This window comes from Nerophis ophidion, linkage group LG22 (assembly GCF_033978795.1).
Source record: "Nerophis ophidion isolate RoL-2023_Sa linkage group LG22, RoL_Noph_v1.0, whole genome shotgun sequence".
Classification (NCBI taxonomy): Eukaryota; Metazoa; Chordata; class Actinopteri; order Syngnathiformes; family Syngnathidae; genus Nerophis; species Nerophis ophidion.
In genome coordinates, this window is record NC_084632.1 from 20,864,711 (window position 1) to 20,879,417 (window position 14,707).

At 43.0% G+C, this 14,707-nt stretch overlaps 1 protein-coding gene across 1 annotated transcript in view; it reads right to left on the reverse strand.

Moving 5' to 3' along the window:
• The window catches only part of LOC133540944 (protein FAM163A-like), a 65,589-nt gene that overhangs the window by 32,835 nt on the left and 18,047 nt on the right, over positions 1-14,707 (reverse strand). The window lies entirely within an intron of this gene.

Genomic DNA, 14,707 nt, shown 5'->3' on the forward strand with positions numbered 1-14,707 from the left:
GCATACTCTGCTGTTGCCATTTCTAAAACATACTAGTGTATAGTTCTAAATTATATCTTTCGGTAGTCTCGCTGTGGAAGCACTAAAATCTACAACATGGATGATGGGGAGAAGACGCAGTTGAAGTGGAAGGATGACTGTTTTGTGACCAAAGGCAGCGGCGGTTTATGACCCCCGTGTCTATAGAAACAGCTGTTGTCATGTAATCATGGAAAGTCCAAATAAAAGAGGTGTACAATCTTTTGTCAGAGCATGGTGGGAGACTGTACAAGAGTACAGCCCAGATGTTTCTTCTCAATTGAGCTAAATTGAATTCTGTCTCTGTTTAATTCCTTGCTTCTTTGTCTGTTTAATAGGTGTCATCAGTGTTTGGACCTGATATTATCTCTCAAAATGGCTCGGAAATTTCTGTGAGATGGATACTATTTCGATCATATCTATTTATTTGCAATATTTGGATGTCCTTTGGTGTCATAAATTAATATATGTATATATATATATATATATATATGATAATAGCTTCAATAGAGAGGCAACGAGTCTATCCAATCTACTGGTACTTTAAAAACGCTGGCTCGCCAGATAGTACAGTAGGATTTGGTATACAGACAAAAGTATTTAGACACCCAGATCTGTAAACCGTCGTTGAAGTCAGAGTCCTTACATTCAACTCACCAAAGGCATTCTCGGTTTGGCTGATGGACACCAAAAAAAGCCAATTTAAGTACTATTTCTTCTCAACAATTACTGTAAATTTCACCAATAAAATTTCTGGTAAAAATATTGTTCCATATATTAGCCGGACCAGAATATAAGCCGCAGATATATACGTTGCACAATGAGTTATTTACACAGAAATATTTTTTAAATGTTTATTCACATACCTTAATCGTTTCCAAACAGTGTATATAACATGGCAGTATAATGGCTGATCAAACAAAACAGAAGTCATCATCATCTTCCTTCAGGCCGTAAGACTCTTGAATGCATCATAACTAAATTATCCCCTCAACTCCCTCCAAAATGGATTAACTCGCTGGAATAAAAAAGACAATGTAACATACATCCATAAAGGTGGACACATGTGAAAAGGTGCAATGTATTTATCCGTACAATAATCTATTTATTTATATATATTTATATATATTTATTTATTTTTTATATATATATTTATATATTATTTATATATATTTGATTATATATGCACCTTATTGCTTTTTTTTATCCTGCACTACCATGAGCTTATGTAACTACATTTCGTTGCTATCTGTGCTGTAAAGTTCAAATTTGAATGACAATAAAAAGGAAGTCTAAGTCTAAGTCTTCAGAAGCTAGTTCTCTAATCAGCTCGACAGACCCATTAACTCCACAGGAACATTTTGGTGAATTTACAGAGGAATATGTGAAAACATTTTCATTTTTAAAAAAAACTTATTTTGAAGGAGTGGCGGTCATAAAATTGTTCTGTCATTAAATTACATTAAGGGGAAACCCTGGCCTGAAAGATGCGTCATTTATTTCAACGTGATCGCTACAGGGCTGACATCCATCCATCCATTTTACTACCGCTTGATCATTTTTGGGGTCGCGGGGAGTGCTGGAGCCTATCTCAGCTGCATTCGGGCGGAAGGCGGTGTACACCCTGGACAAGTCGCCACCTCATCGCAGGTCCAACACAGATCGACAGACAACATTCACACTCACATTCACACACTAGGGCCAATTTAGTGTTGCCAATCAACCTATCCCCAGGTGCATGTCTTTGGAAGTGGGAGGAAGCCGGAGTACCCGGAGGGAACTCACGCAGTCACGGGGAGAACATGCAAACTCCACACAGAAAGATCCCAAACCCGGGATTGAACTCAGGACTACTCAGGACCTTTGTATTGTGAAGCACATGCACTAACCCCTATCCCACCGTGCTGCCCGACTGGGCTGACAAAAACTGACAAAAAAAAACATGTACATGCATCGACGACTGCAGTGCGATTGCTCCTCAACAATTATATTTAATAACCATAAAAACCAATAGCAAGAGTCCAAAATAATCCAAAAAGTTACTTTGTGTGATTGCGATTGGGCTGACGAAGACTTCCAACTACAGGACATGGTGATTGGGTAAATTTCTTAAAAGTTCAAAGCAAATATTCAGAGAGGACATGGTTGGCAGGAGGAAGTGACATCAACCATGCACACTGCTGTGCGTCACGCGGTTTTATGAGGTTTGCAGAGGTCTCAGCCGCGCAACTCTTTAACACATACTAAAACAGCAGCGCAGCATCATTGAACCCAGAATAGTGACGCTGGCAATTATTGTACTTCCTTTCTGCTGGTCAGCACTATAGCCTCATAAAAGCAAATGAAATGGTCCAGCTTCTTTCTTTGAGGGAGTATTGTACTACCGCAATCATTTCATTAGCATACATTTGCATGGGCGTTTGGTGTGTGACAGTGAAGCAGATGGCAGCAAAGCAGACTATTGAGGGGACCTTTATCGGACAGTAGCATGAAATGAAACCTTGGTTAGAAAAGAAGTCTTTTTCTGCAAGCATCTTCTTCCACTCCACCTACTGCTAGTGTACAAATACACTCATATTATTCAACGCTATAAAGAACCAATTCCAAACATAGATCATAAAGCATATAATAAAATGTCAGTAAAGCTTTTTATTGTATTCTAACCTAATCCTACATCAAAGGTCAGCAACCCAAAATGTTGAAAGAGCCATATTCGACAAAAAAAAATCAAAATAAAATCTGTCTGTGTTAAGCCTTACATAAGTGTTAAAATTATGTAAGTGTCTATATTAGCTATGTTAGCCTACTATCAAAATGACTATGTTTCGCAGGCCGATGCATATCTTCATTGACAGAAATGTTGAGAAGATGTAATATTTATTCTACACATTTGAACAACATAGGAAAACATTACTAAAACGGAAGCTTTTCAGAGGGTGTGATAACTCCCGGAAATTCCTGGCTTAGAATGGCCAAAGGTAAAGATGTTTGTGCTCAAGTTGAAGGAAACGAAAACTACATAATGACCTCAGATACACCAAAGTTACGAGGTGTAATGATGCATTGTGTACATACAGCTAGCATAAATAGCATGTTAGCACCGATTAGCTTGCAGTAGTGCAGTGACCGAATATGTCTGATTAGCACTCCACACAAGTCAATAACATCAACAAAGCTCACCCTTATGGAGTCACGCACAGCATAAAATGTTTGATGGACAAATAGACGCAAACAAGGAGTGGCATAAACGTGTCTTTCTGTGGCAGGATCAAGGGAAGTTGTACATGTAAACAAACTACGGTGCGTTCAAGGACTTCAGAAATTAAATTAAATGCCGCACACCAAATACCCATCAGTGAAGCTTGTTATGTCACAGCCTAGGCGCGTGCCAACGCGCACTCATCTGTGCGCTCTGCTGATTATGCTACCTGCGCACGCCACTCCGGCTGCAGGAGGCAGCTGCAATCTGCACACCTGTCGCTAGTGAGCTCCCTGGGATTCTTAAGATAGTTCAGACCTGCGTTCCGGGCCAGAACGTAGCTACATGTCCTGTACAGTACGCCTCTCTATCGCCCCCGACTTCCTGCCTGCTCACGGACCTCCGAGTTTGTCTTGTTACCCCCCTGGACTTTCTCACCTCTCGCTCAACACTCCTGGTAACACTCATCAATTCCTACACATAGTCGCACACCATACCCACTCTTGGAAACAGTGGGATTTTTAACAATTAGAAAGGTTTGTGTCATGTTTGTCCACATACAGAAACCATACTAAAACAAAAATGTTTTTTTTTCCTCATCTTTTTCCATTTTCATACATTTTTGAAAAAGCTCCAAGGAGCTACCAGGGCAGCGTTTAAGAGCCACTTGTGGCTCGAAAGCCATGCTTTGCCGACCCCCGTCCTAGATTATGGCAGGCTTTATGTAATATATAAAATTGTAAGTTGTTATTTAAGTACAACAAAAAAAGCCCAGTGTGTGTAATGCCTTTTAATTTTGTTAGAAAACCCAAAATTTTAATTATTTAATGATCCCCTTTACTTTGAAAAGTATGTAAATATATTTTGGTATTGGGACCAAAATATCGGGACAACCCTCATTACCTGCGATGAGGTAGCGCCTTGTCTAGGGTGCACCCCGCCTTCCGCCTGATTGTAGCTGAGATAGGCACCAGCGCGCCCCGCAACCCCAAAGGGTATAAGCGGTAGAAAATGGATGGATGGATGGAACCCTCTTTATGCCTATCGGCCAATACCACAGCCATTTTTAAATGAGCATCCTCTTGTCAGCACCAACATTGATCAACATATTTTATTAATGTCGAAATATACAGTAGGTTTCATCACTTGGTGACTCGTTTCCCATGACGACGAGGAGGCTGATGAGGAGGTTGCCAATTAGCATCAAAAGATGTGCTCACAGTTTATAAGCTTCCAGCAAATCTTGCATAAGACAGCGATCACAAGTTTAGGGCTGAATTCCTAACGATGGAAAATATAATGAAGTTAGGAAGGATATTTTATGTATTACAAAATGGAACGAGACTCTCAACCATCAATCCATTCAATCTTTAAAGTGTTTTCCTTTCTATTCCCATGCGGCTCAGATTACAGCGAGTGCGTGTCGTGACTGAGGTTCCAAGGGAAACGTCTGGCTTGTTGTACCCAAAGGCGAGGAGTAAATATTTGATGCATTTGTTTTATCCATGAGGTTTGCGCGTATTTGCCTGAATTACTTGCATTTTTAAAATGTATATTATCTTAGCACTGGGGAGTCTAAAGTGCAGCCTGGGGGCTGTTTCAAGCCTGCAGCTCATTTTTCCATTGGCCGCTGGTAATCTGAAGATACTAATCAACAGAGTCATTATTACAAATAAAGATTTATGTACACAATGAAAAAAGTTGAACGTTACAAGATTCCTAACCATTTTTTTTTTTTTTGTCATTTACTACAAAGCTGAGCTGTAGTGTTTTTCTTTGAACACACATTTTAATATAGTGGCATATATCGTTAGGGGTGTCCCTAATCGGGTGCTTTTCACTTGTGATAAAAAAACGAAATTGGAGCCCTGAGTACTGGCCGATAACAAGCATCAAACTATGATCTTTTTGTAGTGTGGAATGTTAGAAACACCTTCATGCTTTTAAAGTGGAGCATTAATGTTTCTGGCGACACCTATTGGTCACGATAATTCAATAAAATAAGATAATGGCGCAGTAAATTGAATGATGCAGACACGTTTGTTACCGAAGACAAACCCCGTTTCCTTTGAGTTGGGAAATTGTGTTAGATGGAAATATAAACGGAATACAATAATTTGCATATCCTTTTCAACCCGTATTCAATTGAATGCACTACAAAGACAAGATATTTGATGTTCAAACTCCATCCCATCCATCCATTTTCTACCGCTTATCCCCTTTGAGGTCGTGGGGGACGCTACATTCGGGCGGAAGACGGTGTACACCCTGGACAAGTCGTCGCCTCATCGCAGGGTCAACACTCACATTCACACACTAGGGCCAATTTTGTGTTGCCAATCAACCTATCCCCAGGTGCATGTCTTTGGAGATGGTAGAAAGCCGGAGTGCCTGGAGGGAACCCACGCAGTCGCGAAGAGGACATGCAAACTCCACACAGAAAGATCCCGAGCCCGGGATTGAACCCAGGACTACTCAGGACCTTCGTATTGTGAGGCAGACACACTAACCCCTGTTCCACTGCCCATGTTCAAACTCATAAACTTTTCTTTTTTTTTTTTAACTTAGAATTTCATGGCTGCAACACTTGCCAAAGTAGTTGGGAAAGGGCATGTTCACCACTGTGTTACATCACCTTTTCTTATAACAACACTCAATAAACATTTGGGAACTGTGGAAACTAATTGTTAAAGCTTTTTCAAAGTGGAATTATTTCCCATTCTTGTTTTATGTAGAGATTTAGTCGTTCAACAGCCCGGGGTCTGCGCTGTCGTATTTTACACTTCATAATGCGCCACACATTTTCGATGGGAGACAGGTCTGGACTGCAGGCGGGCGAGGAAAATACCAGCACTCTTTTTTTACGAGGCCACGCTGTTGTAACACATGCTGAATGTGGCTTGACATTGTCTTGCTGAAATAAGGAGGGGCATCCATGAAAAAGACGACGCTTAGATGGCAGCATATGTTGTTTAAAAACCTGTATGTACCTTTCAGCATTAGTGGTGCCTTCACAGATGTGTAAGTTACCCATGCCTTGGGCACTAATGCACCCCCATGCCATCACAGATGCTGGTGTTTGAACTTTGCGTCGATAACAGTCTGGATGGTCCGCTTCCCCTTTTGTCCAGATGACACAATGTCGAATATTTCCAAAAACAATTTGAAATGTGGACTCGTCAGACCACAGAACAATTTTTACACTTTGTATCAGTCCATCTTGGATGGTCTCGGGCCCAGAGAAGCCGGCAGCGTTTCTGGATGTTGTTCATGAATAGCTTTCGCTTTGCATAGTAGAGATTTAACTTGCACTTACAGATGTAGCAACGAACTGTATTTAGTGACAGCGGTTTTCGGAAGAGTTCCTGAGCCCATGTGGTGATATCCTTTAGAGATTGATGTCGGTTTTTGATACAGTGCCGTCTAAGGGATCTAAGGTCACAGTCATTCAATGTTGGTTTCCGGCCATGCCTCTTACGTGGAGTGATTTCAATCATCAATCAATCAATGTTTACTTATATAGCCCTAAATCACTAGTGTCTCAAAGGGCTGCACAAACCACCACGACATCCTCGGTAGGCCCCCATAAGGGCAAGGAAAACTCACACCCAGTGGGACATTGGTGACAATAATGACCCAGTGGGACGTCGGTGACAATGATGACTATGAGAACCTTAGAGAGGAGGAAAGCAATGGATGTCGAGCGGATCTAACAGGATACTGTGAAAGTTCAATCCATAATGGATACAACACAGTCGCGAGAGTCCAGTCCAAAGAGGATCCAAGACACAGCAGCGAGAGTCCCGTTCACAGCGGAGCCAGCAGGAAACCATCCCAAGCGTAGGCGGACCAGCAGCGCAGAGATGTCCCCAGCCGATACACAGGCGAGCAGTACATGGCCACCGGATCGGACCGGACCCCCTCCACACGGGAGAGTGGGACATAGAAGAAAAAGAAAAGAAACGGCAGATCTGATTTCTCCAGATTCTTTTAACCTTTTGATGATATTATGGACCGTAGATGTTGAAATTTCTAAATTTCTTGCAATTGCACTTAGAGAAACATTGTTCTTAAACTGTTTGACCATTTACTCACGCAGTTGTGGACAAAGGGGTGTACCTCACCCCATCCTTTCTTGTTAAAGACTGAGCATTTTTTTGTAAGCTGTTTTTATACCCAATCATGGCACCTACCTTGTTAAGGTTTCAAAAAATGAATCCAATTGCGGATCAGTAAAAAGTCATTTTAATAACCAAAAATCACTGGAGAAAATAATTTAAGAGTAACAAAAGTCAGCTCCAGGAAGACGGGGTCAAAAAGTATGTTCAGCATCTAAGGAAATACAAAAACAGGGTTCAAAAAAGGTTTCAGGGCAAAGGTCAGATAGTGTTCAGGTTAGAATGTACCACAGGCAACGAACGAACTGGCACTGGCTGGGTGGAGATCCAGGGTTTAAGTCAGGTCGTTGATTAGGTGCAGGTGGGCTTGGATGGCTGGCAGCACACCTGCAACTGACGACCAGGGAGAGACTTGCAGACAAGAGGGAAAAAAAAGCAGGAGAACTGCCCTCATGACATCACCCCCCCTCCAATGGGAGCCACCCGGCGACCACCAGGCTTTTCAGGATTGCGACGATGGAAATCCCGAACCATCCCAGGGTCCAGGATGGCGGAGCGCGGAACCCAGGACCGTTCCTCCTGGCCATACCCCTCCCAATCCACCAGGTACTGCAAACCCCGACCACGTCTGCGCACGTCGAGCAGTCGGCGAACAGTGTAGGCAGGCGCGTCATCAATGATCCGGGGGGGGGCGGAGGGGGGTTGGCCGGAGGGCACAAAGGGCTGACTGTCATTGGTTTGAGCTAGGAAACATGAAAAACAGGATGTATCCTCATAGAAGAGTGCAGCTTTAGACGGACGGTTGTAGGGTTTACTATTACGTCGACAGGAAAAGGACCAAGGAAGCGTGGAAACAGTTTACGACTCTCAGTTCATAGGGGGATGTTCCGAGAAGATAACCATACCAATTGTCCTGGTTGATAAGCTGGAGCAGGAACTCTGCGACGGTCAGCCACCACCTTGTTGTGTTCGGCTGTACGCAGGAGAGCAGTTCGTGTGTCCTTCCATACCTTTTGGCATCGACCCAGATAATGTTGGGCTGATGGGACGGCCAACTCCTGTTCCTGCTCAGGGAATAGAGGCGGTTGATAACCAAGAGAGGCTTCAAACGGGGTTAAACCAGTAGCAGAACTTAATTGAGAGTTGTGGGCGTACTCAACCCAGGAAAGATGGGCACTCCACTGCGTGGGATTATCTGCTGTCACACATCTTAATGCGGCTTCCAGTTCCTGATTTGCCCGGTCTGTCTGCCCATTAGATTGGGGGTGAAAACCGGAGGAAAGACTGACTGTCGCACCAATTGACTTACAAAACAGCCGCCATACTTGAGAGGTGAATTGTGGTCCACGGTCCGAAACAATGTCCAACGGCAGACCACGTAGACGGAAGACATGATTAACCAGGAGATTTGCAGTTTCCAATGCTGTCGGCAGTTTGGGTAGAGCCACAAAATGACAGGCCTTGGAAAAACGGTCAATTATAGTGAGTATTACTGTATTACCTTGGGACGGTGGCAGTCCTGTGACCAAGTCCATAGCGATATGAGACCACGGCCGAGAAGGTACGGGGAGCGGCTGGAGAAGTCCAGAGGGTTGACGGTGTGAAGACTTATTTTGAGCGCAGACAGAGCGGGCAAGGACAAACTTCTGTGAGTCAGCATCCATTGAAGGCCACCAAAATCTACGTTTGAGCAGGTTGAGTGTGCGAGTGACTCCAGGCTGGCAGGAAAATCGAGCAGTGTGGATCCATTGCAACACTTGAGAACGGACAGAGTAAGGCACATAGAGGCGGTTATTGGGTCCATTACCTGGATCAGGATCTGTGCGTTGAGCCTCCTTCACCTTTGCTTCGATCGCCCAAGTAACGGCTGCAACAATGCGAGTGGAAGGGAGAATGGTCACTGGGTCAGAGGGGGTGTCAGAACAGGTGAACTGGCGAGAGAGGGCATCTGGCTTGGTGTTCCTGGAGCCTGGCCGATAAGTTAGGACAAAATCAAATCTGCTGAAAAACAATGTGCCCACCGGGCTTGGCGTGAATTGAGTCTTTTGGCAGTTTGAATGTAAGAAAGATTTTTATGATCAGTCCAGACGATAAATTGCTTTTCATCTCCTTCCAGCCAGTGTCTCCATTCCTCTAGTGCCAATTTGATGGCTAAAACCTCCCTATTCCCTACATCGTAGTTCTTTTCAGTCTGAGATAAATGACGAGAATAGAAAGCGCAGGGGTGGAGCTTGTCATCAGAGCTATACCGTTGAGATAACACTGCCCCGACTCCAGAGTCAGAGGCATCCACCTCTACAATGAACTGACGAATTTGGTCCGATTGCATTAATACTGGTGCGGTAGTGAATAAGTCCCTTAGTTTTCTGAATGCCGACTCAGCTTCCTCAGTCCAAGAAAAGGGAGTTGATGATGATGTTAAACGGCAAAGGGGTTGGGCAATTGAGCTGAAGTTGCGGATAAAGCGCCTATCAAAATTTGCAAAACCCAGGAACTGTTGTTGGAGCTTCCGACGACTTGTTGGCTGTGGCCATTCTAAAACTGCCTTTATTTTTTGGGGATCGGGTCTCACTTGTCCAGCATCAAGAATAAACCCCAAAAAGGACCCAGAGTCACGGTGAAAATCACATTTCTCCGCTTTGACATACAATGTGTTTTCCAGAAGTCTTTGTAAAACTAAACGGACATGTTTGATATGTTCAGCAGGGGACTGGGAGAAAATTCAAATATCGTCGAGATAAACGAAAACAAAATGGTTTAGAAACTCTCTCAAAACATCATTCACAAGTGCTTGAAAAACAGCTGGGGCGTTAGTAAGATAGAAAGGCATGACCAAATATTCAAAATGTCCTATGGGGGTGTTAAAGGCTGTCTTCCACTCATCCCCTTCTCTAATACGTACGAGGTGGTAAGCATTGCGCAGATCTAATTTTGTGAAAATGACAGATCCCTGTAATAGATCAAAGGCTGCTGTGAGCAAAGGTAGTGGATATTTATTTTTGATAGTAATGTTATTCAGGCCACGATAATCTATGCAGGGACGTAAGGATTTGTCTTCCTTTTCAACAAAAAAAAATCCGGAACCGATAGGGGAAGAAGATTGACGGATTAAATCTGCTGATAAAGACTCGTTCAGATATTTTTCCATCGCTTCTCTCGCTGGGCGTGACAAATTGAACAAGCGGCTAGAGGGCAAGGAAGCACCAGGAAGGAGCTCGATTGCGCAATCATACGGACGGTGAGGAGGAAGACATAAGACTTTGTCTTTACTGAAAACCTCCGCCAGATCATGATAACAAGTAGGGATGTTCGAAAGATCGGAGATTTCCAGAAGATTAGAGGGACCATCCTTAACTGACACCAGGCCAGAGCGAAGGCAATTAATGTGACACTTTTCACTCCTACCTGTAATTGTACTATTTAACCAGTCAATGTTGGGGTTGTGCAAACTCAATCAAGGATGTCCTAAAACGAGTGGTGTGTGAGGAGAAGAGATAATCTTAAATTGAATCTCTTCATGGTGGTTTCCAGAGAGGCAAAGTGTTAGCGGGACAGTACAGTGAGTAACATTAGCCAAAAGTTTCCTATTAAGAGAATTGGCCGTAATGGGAGCTTTAAGTGCCTGTAGGGGGATGTTACACTGTTTAGCTAACTCAAAATCTAAAAAGTTGTCCTCCGCACCAGAATCGATCAACGCCGACAAAGGTAAGGAAAATTTACCCAACCTAAGGGTAGCCGGAAGTAACAATCGGGGACTACACCCTATTTTAGAATAGCTCACCAAAACTCCCAGGCCTACTGGTGAGTCGGGGCTTTTTGGCCTGACTGGACAAGTGGAAATTAAATGACCCGATCCCCCACAATATAGGCACTGACCTAGCCTCATGCGCTGCTGCCGTTCTTCAGGAGACAGGGGTGCTCTGCCCAGCTGCATGGGTTCTTCTGTTGCCACAGGAGGGGTAGGATGTGGAATTTCTGCTGCTTTAATTGCTGGTCTGTGAACAGTTTGAGGAAATTCAGATTGACCATTCTTCTCGAGGCGGCGCTCACGTAAACGGTTATCTAACCGAATAACAAATGAGATGCGTGAACTAAAATATGTCTCTTTGTCTCTGCAAGCCAATTCATCCTTTAGCTGTTCATTAAGACCCTTAATAAAAATATCCATAAGTGCTTGGTCATTCCATCCTGAGTCAGCTGCCAATGTTTGAAACTCCACAGAATAATCTGCAGCACTGTGACTTCCTTGCTGTAGTAATAGGAGACGCTTTGCTGCACTACCAGCATAGTTTGGGTGATCAAAAACTTGCCGGAAACGCTCAACAAAGTCATTGAATCTCCTGAGTGCCAGTGGATTCTGGGAATCTTCTGCCTCTGCCCATGCTAACGCCCTGCCACGCAGTAACCCAACCATAAACAAAATGTTTGACTTATCTGCAGAGAAGGTTGTTGGTCTGAGTTGAAAAATGTTGGAACACTGCAGAAGAAAGCCTCGACAGCTGCTTAGGTCCCCATGAAAAGGCTCAGGGTTTGGCACGGGAACTTCAGGAGTTGTGGCAGAGGCGTGGGGTGAGGTAGGGGTCAAATGTGACTGGGCAGAGGCTGTGGATGAAAGTTGTTTTGTTAAGACAGATATTTGGTTCATGAGTTGACTCATTTGTGTTACGAGGTCCTGATTTCCTTGAACAAGAAGGCGTAGTGTCTGTTCATGCGGGCCAAGCAGGATGGCTTGATGTGAAACGGCTTCCCTGATTGCCGCAGGTGTGTCCTCATCAAGGGGAAGATCCGCTGGATTCATACTGGCCAGTTCGTTCTGTTAGGGTTTCAAAAAATGAATCCAATTGCGGATCAGTAAAAAGTATTTTTAATAACCAAAAATCACTGGAGAAAATAATTTAAGAGTAACAAAAGTCAGCTCCAGGAAGACGGGGTCAAAAAGTCTGTTCAGCATCTCAGGAAATACAAAAACAGGGTTCAAAAAAGGTTTCGGGCAAAGGTCAGAATGATAGTGTTCAGGTTAGAATGTACCACAGGCAACGAACGAACTGGCACTGGCTGGGTGGAGATCCAGGGTTTAAGTCAGGTCGTTGATTGGGTGCAGGTGGGCTTGGATGGCTGGCAGCACACCTGCAACTGACGACCAGGGAGAGACTTGCAGACAAGAGGAAATAAAAAAGCAGGAGAACTGCCCTCATGACATACCTGTTCCCAAGTAGCCTGCACACCTGTGGGATGTTCCAAAGTAGTGTTTGATGAGCATTCCTCAACTTTATCAGTATCTATTTTCACCTTTCCCAACTTCTTTGTCACGTGTTGCTGTCATCAAATTCTAAAGTTAATGATTATATGCACACAAAAAAAACTTTATCAGTTTGAACTTCAAATATGTTGTCTTTGTAGCATATTCAATTGAATATGGGTTGAAAATGATTTGCAAATCCTTGTATTTCGTTTAAATTTACATCTAACACAATTTCCCAACTCATATGGAAACGGGGTTTGTACTTATTAATACGTGTTTGCCTTGGAGACTTTGTATCTATTATTAATACTCAACCGTAATTATTTGACACTTGTGATACAAATGCTGTTTTAGACTGCAATATTGTTTAGTAATGACTTTTCTGAGTGCGTAGTACAGAACTAAAACCAACTGGATGACAAACTGGTGTCTTCACCTTGGCTCTCGTGTTTTTGTGTGTGGCCTCTACGGTTATGGGGCGACTATTGTGCCTCTGTTTATTGAGTCAAAAAATGTTTTAAATCAACATAACAAGAAGACTGCTGCGAGATTGTTCTTTGCATCCTCAACAATACAGGATACAGTGGTACTTCCCTTTCTGAAGACGTTTCGGTTGTCCCGCAGATGAGGATCAAAGGCAACGCGAATTCAGTTTAGCATCATGCGGTTGTTGATCTTCGCTGTAACACAGGTCAGGCTAAAACCACAATAGTTTTTTTTCGGTTGAGACAGATCTCCAGACTTTGGCACTGGAATGATGTTGGAGAGGGACTATGTATCAAGCTTGATGTTTTCTATCAGATCATGTTGGAGCTCACCAATACCATGTCACCAAGGTCACAGTTCCTTTGCTACTTCACATAAATATAGCTAAGTCTTGAAATTATATTTTTTAATTGCTCATCATACTTGCAAAAGCGACAGTAGCTAGTACGTAAAATATGATATCAAGCGAGCAACAAACGGATTTAACTACAATTTATGCACATGTACGGAAAAAGATGTCTAAGAGTATTTTTATATTAAATAAAGTAAAATATGTGTTAGATTATATGGCAATGCATATATTGTACTGTGCACTTATATATATATATATATATATATATATATATATATATATATATATATATATATTAGCTACTGTGTGGAAGTGTGGGGTAACACATATAAGAGTAACATAAAGGCATTGTAGCAACTACAGAAAAGAGCTATAAGGATTATTCATAAAGTAGATGATCTAAAACACACTAACATATTATTTATTAATTCTGGTTTATTGAAACTTCAACTGCTAGTAAAGTTACATACATTACGTGTTATGTTTAAGGCTAAAAGTGAAACATTACAAGCAAATTTACAAAAAATGTTTGTCATCACTTCTGAGAATGAAGAGCATAGAAGAAAAGGTCATTTTAAACATCGCCTGCCCATAATAACTGATCCCAGGTCAGATGTGCACCTGCCCAAAATAACTGATCCCAGGTCAGATGTGCACCTGCCCATAATAACTGATCCCAGGTCAGATGTGGACATGGGCCACAAGAACTGATCCCAGGTCAGATGTGGACACTCCCATATTAACTGATCCAAGGTCAGATGTGCACCTGCCCATAATAACTGATCCCAGGTCAGATGTGGACATGGGCCACAAGAACTGATCTCAGGTCAGGTGTGGACATTCCCATATTAACTGATCCCAGGTCAGATGTGCACCTGCCCATAATAACTGATCCCAGGTCAGATGTGCACCTGCCCATATTAACTGATCCGAGGTCAGATGTGCACCTGCCCATATTAACTGATCTCAGGTCAGACGTGCACCCGCCCATAATAACTGATTTCAGGTCAGATGTGCAACTGCCCATAATAACTGATTCTAGGTCAGACGTGGACATGAGCCACAAATCTGGTCCTAGGTCAGATGTTCTCCGGCCCAAAATAACGGATCCAAAATCAGATGTGGACATGGGCCACAAGAACTGATCCCAGGTCAGATGTGGACATTCCGATATTAACTGATCCCAGGTCTGATGTGCACCTGCCCATATTAACTGATCCCAGGTCAGATGTGCACTAACCATTATAACTGATCCCAAGTCAGATGTGCACCTGCCAGTAATAACTGATCCC